The sequence below is a fragment of the Carya illinoinensis genome, chromosome 1 (genome assembly GCF_018687715.1).
Source record: "Carya illinoinensis cultivar Pawnee chromosome 1, C.illinoinensisPawnee_v1, whole genome shotgun sequence".
NCBI classification, from domain to species: domain Eukaryota; kingdom Viridiplantae; phylum Streptophyta; class Magnoliopsida; order Fagales; family Juglandaceae; genus Carya; species Carya illinoinensis.
Genome location: NC_056752.1, coordinates 33,055,929 through 33,062,307, shown reverse-complemented (window position 1 = coordinate 33,062,307; position 6,379 = coordinate 33,055,929).

The following is a 6,379-nucleotide window of genomic DNA, read 5'->3' as shown; positions in this document are numbered from 1 at the left end:
AACCCACAAGAGGCCCCCCAAACCTTATAAACAGACGGAGAAGTTCAGAGAAGCTCTTGAATGTTGTTCATTGGAGATGATTTTGACTTTAAGTCCTAAATACACCTGGTCCAATAACAGAAGAGGTCCAAATTTCACTAAAGAATAGCTACATCGAGAATTAGCCAACCCAACTTGGTTTCAGAGGTACAAAGAGGCATGTTGTACTGTATCTCCTATTGTCAAGCCAGATCATTCATTATTACATATTGCCTTATCAAACAAGAGGCATCAGGACAATTCCCCTTCAAAGGTGTTCAGATTCCAAGCAGCCTGCACCCTAAAGGAGGGGTGTGCATCTACCATAAAGAAGGCATGAGGGAATCTAGGATGGGGAGAGGATCAGGTCCCAACCATGGTAAAGAGATTGAGAAATTATAATTCAGATTTAAAGAAATGGAATGCTACTGAAAATAGGCATGCACCTGCTGAGATCAAACAGAAAATGACAAAACTAAGTAAGTTACAAGAGACAGGTAATGGGGAACATGTAGACTTAATGTTCAAGCTGCAAAATGAGATTGAACAATCCCTTGCAAAGGAAGATCTAAAGTGGAAACAAAAGGCAAAGCAGCATTGGCTCAAAATGGGTGACCAGAACACCAAATTTTACCACCAACATACCACCCAAAGAAGGAAAACAAATATAATTAACTAAGTAATGGATGGACAAGGTTCACTGGTGACTGATAAACAATAGATTGGTTCCATCTTCTCAAAATTCTTCTATGATCTCTTCTCCACATCTAACCCAACAGGCATTGCTGACTGCATCAAGGATGTGCCCCACAGAATTACTTTTGAGATGAATAAACACTTAGTGATGGAATTCACAGCAGAAGAAGTCAAGGTGGCTGTGTTCCAAATGAATGGTCTTGGCTCTCCAGGTCCAAACGAATTCCCATCTTTATCCTATCAAACAAACTGGAACCTAGTGGGAGAAGAAGTAACAAAGTTTGCCCTCAACATTCTGAACAAAGAGGGTTCATTGAAGGGGGTCAACGACACTGTCATCACCCTCATCCCAAAGATCCAATAGGCCAAGAGAGTTTTAGATTTCAGATCAATTAGTTTATGTAATGTGTTATACAAAATAGTAGCAAAAGTAATTTCAAATAGACTTAAAGCTGTTTTGCCTAACATTATCTCTCCAAATCAAAGTGCTTTTGTGCCAGGTAGAGCCATCACAAATAACATTCTGGTGGCTTATGAAACTCTACACTCAATGACAACCAGGATGCAAGGGAAAACAGGCTACATGGCTTTCAAACTGGACATGAGCAAGGCATACGATTGTATGGAATGAAGCTTTTTAGCAGCAGTAATGAGCAAACTGGGCTTTAATAACAGATGGGTCTCTTTGGTCCTGAAATGCATCTCCTCAATCTCCTACTCTATCCTTCTAAATGGTTAACCTCAAGGCTTCTTCATGCCCACTTGAGGATTAAGGCAAGGGGGCCCCCTCTCCCCTTACCTTTTCATCCTCTGTGCAGAAGCATTATCATGCCTCCTCCTCAAGGTTGAGTATAAGGGAAATATCTCAAGTGTCCCAATGGGCAAAGGCCCTATCAAAGTAAACCATCTCTTCTTTGATGATAATAGTGTGATATTTTGCAAAGTCAACTCCCTTGAATGGAGTAGACTGATGAGGATCTTGGACCAATATGAACTAGCCTCTGGTCAGAAGCTCAACAAAGAAAAATCCTCAATCTACTTCAGCAAGAACACCCCAACTGAAAACAAGAGTACAATTCTGCAGATAGTTGGAGTCAATGCAACAGGATCTTTTGAAAGATACCTTGGCCTTTCTACCATGGTGGGGAAAGCCAAGATAGCATCCTTCCACAACTTAATTGACAAAGTTTGGACACGAGTGAAAAACTGGAAGACTAACTCTTTATCAATAGCTGGAAAAGAGATCCTAGTAAAATCCGTCCTACAAGCTATCCCCACTTACACCATGAGGATTTTTCTTCTTCCTCAGTTTATCGTTAATAGATTAGATAAGCTTCTAAGGAAATTTTGGTGGGGCTTTAATAAAGGAAAAGCCAAAATTCAGTGGGTCAAATGGGATAAACTCAGCAAGCCAAAGAATCAAGGAGGAATGGGGTTCAGGAACTTCAAAAGTTTCAACCTGACCCTATTAGCAAAATAAGGATAGCAAGTCCTCACAAAACCTTACTCTTTCCCAGCTCAAATTCTCAAACAAAAGTATTTTGCAAAAGGGAGCCTATTGAAAGCTAAACTGGAACTCAGACCCTCTCTTGCCTGAAAGAGCTTAAAAGCTGGCCTAAACCTACTTAAAGAAGGACTCACATGGAGGATTGGGAATGGGGCACAAGTTAACATATGGGAGGATAGATGGCTGCCAAGACCTCATGTTCTAACCCCTAACAATGGCAGGAATCCTATAGAAGTTGTCTCTCAGGTGGAAGATTTAATTGATCCTATTTTGAGGAGATGGGATATCAACTTACTAGCCAGCCTCTTCTCACAAGGAAGTGTAGAGACTATAAAATCAATTCCCATCAGTCTAGGCTACAAAGAGGATCGACTGAGTTGGGAATGTACCTCAAATGGTATGTTCACTGTTAGAAGTGCATACCATCTCCACCGTGACTTGTAACCTAGCCAAGACAGTGGCCCTTCAACTAAAACTACCAAGGATGGTTTTTGGAAATCTCTATGGAAGCTGCAAGTGTCAAATGGGACAAGAATGTTTCTATGGAGAGCATGCATTGAGGCACTGCCCACTTTCAGTAACTTACAAAAGAGGAAAATAAGAGAAGTCTCCTCATGCCCAATATGCCATCTCGAGGAGGAAACATCATGTCATATATTATGGAGTTGTGGTGCTGCCCAAGATGTATGGGGGTAGGCCAGCAAGCCACTACAAAAGCTATCCTTGACTGGCAATTGTTTTAAGTCTATCTAGGAGCAAATGATAGAAGAACAACCTCAGCAGGAGTTGGAAGAAGCAGGCTCGATTGCTAGACTAATTTGGGCTAGGAGGAATGAATTCTTGTATGGGAAGGATCTTAAACACCCGAGCTCCATTATCCAAAGGTCTCATAATGACCTAAGATGCTTCAGAACAATAAAAGCTAAGGGCCTCTAAACTTTGGCCAGTTCTGCCTCTTTACCTCAGACTTGGAAAAAACCTCCAAAGGGGAACTACAAACTGAACTGGGATGCATCTCTCAACACCACAAAAGGCCTAGTTGGAATTGGAGCCATCATTAGAGATAGCTGTGGAAGAGTTCTAGGTACACTTAGAGCTTGAAGGGAAATCAGTCTATCTCCTTATGCTGCAGAGGCTTATGCATTGATTATGGTTGTTTTGTTTTGCAAAGAATCTGGCATCAATGAAGCTATCCTGGAAGGTGACTCTCTTCAAGTAGTCAAAAAGCTCAAGGACTCAGGGGAAGATAGAAGCACAGGAGGGCTTATAGTTGAAGACACAAATTCTATTAAGATCCTTTGTTGCTTAGAATGTTTATCATACTAAAAGGGATGCTAATGTGGCAGCACACTTGCTAGCCAATAATGCCCTTTTAAGTGAGTTTAATCTACACGATCTAGAGGAAATTCCTAATTGTATTAAGCAAGTTGTTGCTAGTGATGCATTGTAACCTATGACTTAATTCAATGAAGATGTTCTTCTAAAAAAAAATAAATAAATAAATGACTAACTCACACTCATTTCCTACAAAGAGAAGCCGCCTGAAGTGGTTTTGAAACAGTCCTATAAACGGACTATAATACTGCAACCGAAAGCCACAATAAATGGATTTGTGTTGTGCATGTCTCTGATCTGGACTAACTAACTAAGACTATCACTACTTTTTTCCCACGATCCTTAGTTTGGATGAGCGATAACATAAGAAGATAGCAAGTGGAGGAAGCGTTGAATCACTAGCAGGCGACTGCTCAGAAATGTGGGGCCATGCACCACCCTAGGAGAATGAATATTGGTTGGATCTAAGATATTCAAGGTCGGTGGCCCCAAAAATGCCGCCTATGTTGGCGGCAGACTCGCCCTAGTCTGGTGGCATGTGAGATCCACTTGCGGTTTAAGCCGCGTGTGAGAGCCACGCACTACTCTTTTTGACGATTTTCTTCTGTCCTATAAAGGATCGGCGATTAATGAGTCTTGCAATGCGGCGTGTAGTAGTCATGGGTGGCCAGAAAGAAGTAGATTGGTACTTCTCTATACTACTGTAGGAAAAGTACTAAGGAAAACCCAGAAAAAAAAATAAAAAACACATTAGGACAATGTCCAGATTATACAGACGGGATAAGGGTGGGTGGTACAAAGTGTAAGATTTTTGGACCTTCTTTCAAGAGCTTTTTCACTAGAGAGAGAAAACAAAATTGTTGTACAATCTTTTAGACATAACATAATTATTAGGAGTTGTTTGGAAGAGTTTCATCTTATTCCACCTCATCTTATCTGATCTTATTTTATTTCTAAATATCCCTCAAAGATAAATAATTTTCAATTTAAAATATTTAACTTTTTCATCTAATCATTATAATTTTTTCAAATTTTTAAACAAAATACAAAAAATAATTCAACATTTTCAAATTTCAAAACAAATATAATATTAAAAAAATATATTTTATCAATATTTTAATTTTATAATATTTGTATTCAATTTTTAATTTTTTCTTTTCTAAAATCCAACAAAACATCATAACTTAAATCATTTAATTATTATTATCAAATTTTTCATTTCATTTCATTCTCCTAGTATTTCCTTAGTCTTAGTAATCAAATTGTCAGTTTCTCCACCCTTATGTCTTGCATTCGCTCAATTGATTTTAATGCAAATTTATTTAAACATTAAATAAATAGTCTTGATTCTTGAATTTTATCCAATGATAAGAGGATATGTTATTAGAAATTAGTTCTTGAAAATTTATACTCTTTAGTCCTAGACCGCTAGGGGAAAAAAATAAAAGGACAAAAAATAAAAATCCACATCAACAAATGTGTGATATAGATATGCTGAGTAGAAAAATTCATTACCGTTTAAATGATCATTTGTAACGAGATGAGACATTATCCATACTCTTAAATGTCATATATGGATCAAGAGTAATTTTACATATATCCGTGAAGTACGTAAATGCCGCATAATTGCTTTGAAAAAGAGTGAGGTTCCCTATTAAAAATTAATTTTTTTCATATGGGTCCTATATTTTATTTATTTTTTTCAAAACGATTATACGGTAGTTACATAATTCACGATTGCAAATATCTTTTCTTATGGATCAATGTATTGCTAGATTCTATAACTAAATCAAAATTATATACTTAATTAATACAAATTACCATAAGAAAGAGAGCCCCTATATTATTTATCAGATATAAAAATCTTACCATGTTTGATTGTGGTAGATTATATTAAGGCCTAGTTTATTTTCACAAAGTATCTCAATTTATTTCATATAATTATTACAACTTTCCCAAACTCCTAAACAAAATACAATAAAAAATTCAATTTTTTCAAATTTCAAAATAAAAATAATATTAAAAAATTATATTTTAACAATATTTTATTTAACTTTTATATTATCTCATCTCGTTTGTGTAAGCAAAAAAGGCAAAGAAATTATTAATAATATATTTCTTCCTATATATATAGTTGAGGTTGTGGTATAGTGGTCAAAAGAGATTATGGGGCAAGCCTTATAATTCAAACGTCTTGAATTTGAGTAGCCACTACTATGTCCATTTATATTGCTAGGACCATTTAATGGACATGGTGGTCCAATCAGCTCAACAAACCTACTTATATCCCAAGCCCAGACTATTAATCATTCTCCTTCTGCATTGTTTGTTCTTTCTTTCCCATTGGTTCGGTGTTCCTCCTTCCCTCTTCTTTCAACGTCGCTCAAACCCTAGGAAATGGCCCCAAAAAAAGCTTCCCATTTTCTATCTCGAGATTCGCATCAGCTGCTTCCCGAAGGCTCTCCTTAGGACCTAGGGAGCATGCCTCACAATATATCCTAGTATTTCGAGGGATACCATTGGTTTGCATCTACCTCTCACTCAAAACTGAATGTCGTACACGACTCGTTTGCGATATCAGACTACATTACTCTGGAGGTTCTGAAACCCCATCAGAGGGCCATGGACTTGGAGGGGTTTGTCAAGAAGGTGACCTTATTTCCTATGATGTTCTTGAATGGATTGCGACTTCCTTTATGCTGCCCTATTCAAGACATTCTAGACTTTGTTGAGTTGGCCCTGGTGCAACTTCACCCTATTAAGGGTGCTTGGTGTTGTTGATGAAGAATATCCTGACCTGATGGTTAGGGAGTTCTTCCATAC